The following is a 1,156-nucleotide window of genomic DNA, read 5'->3' on the forward strand; positions in this document are numbered from 1 at the left end:
TCTTTTCAAAACCTTCCAACGTTTCGACCCTCAGGTCATTTTCAAGGATACCTTTATTTTGTTGCCATTTTCTCTTTTAAAATTCTTAAAAATGCCGGCTAATTGCCTTTGTCCCATCTATAACTTCTTCTATATAATTCTTTCTCAAATTTAAAACTTGTACTAACCACTTCTCTTCTTTGTTTCATTTACATTTGCAAACCTTAAAACAGAACCTACCTTCAACAGGTTAGTTAGGTTTTGTTTTAAGGATTTAAATTTAAGGAATTTTAAAAAAGAAAATGACGACAAAATAAAGGTATCCTTGAAAATGACCTGAGGGTCGAAACATTGGAAGGTTTTGAAAAGAATAAAGTTGAGAAAAAAGGATCAAATTTGTTTTTAAATAAAAGCTTTACTAATTTATTTATATATTTATTGTTAACATTAACAATTTATGTTGTTTTGATATTATGGTGTGATGTCTAGATATAAAAAAAAAAATATATTGAAAAGCAAATATCAGAACATGTAAATTTTTAGCTAGTTTATTACTACATAATGGACATGAAGCCATTAATTTATATCAAATCTACAAGTATTATTCCATTAGGACAAAACATAGTTATAATAATTGTAAATAGTTTATTTTATTAATTGACATAATTAAAATCCATTATTTTCAAGCTTGAGATTTTTTCTTTTAATAATTAAAGGTCTTATATATATATATATATAAGAAATCTATGTGGCAATCTTAAAGTTTTAAACAGTTTTAATATACAGGCTTTCCCATAAGGAGTAACATTTGAGGTAATTACTTTAGGCATTAAGCACAAAAAAAAATACATATTGATGATTGATTCCCTACAGACAAGGAGAAAATTAATATTTAATATTTAATCGTCATGTTTTTTTGTTGAAAATGAAAACGTAGTTAAAAAATATTTAAGTTATGTAATTCCAAATTGAAGCATTGTAAGTAAGCCATAGACAATTTTCTTTAAAAGTAAGTAGAATTGTTTTTTGTTGAAACCATTATAGGATGCGAAACATGGCCTCTTACACTAAGGGAAGAAGAGTGCCTTAAGGTTTTTGAAAATAAAGTATTATGTTTAATATTCGGACCGAAAAAGGATGAGTTAACCAGAGAAATTAGAAGACATAACGCTAAATT

This window comes from Halyomorpha halys, unplaced genomic scaffold (genome assembly GCF_000696795.3).
Source record: "Halyomorpha halys isolate HHAL.00 unplaced genomic scaffold, Hhal_1.1 Scaffold548.1, whole genome shotgun sequence".
Classification (NCBI taxonomy): Eukaryota; Metazoa; Arthropoda; class Insecta; order Hemiptera; family Pentatomidae; genus Halyomorpha; species Halyomorpha halys.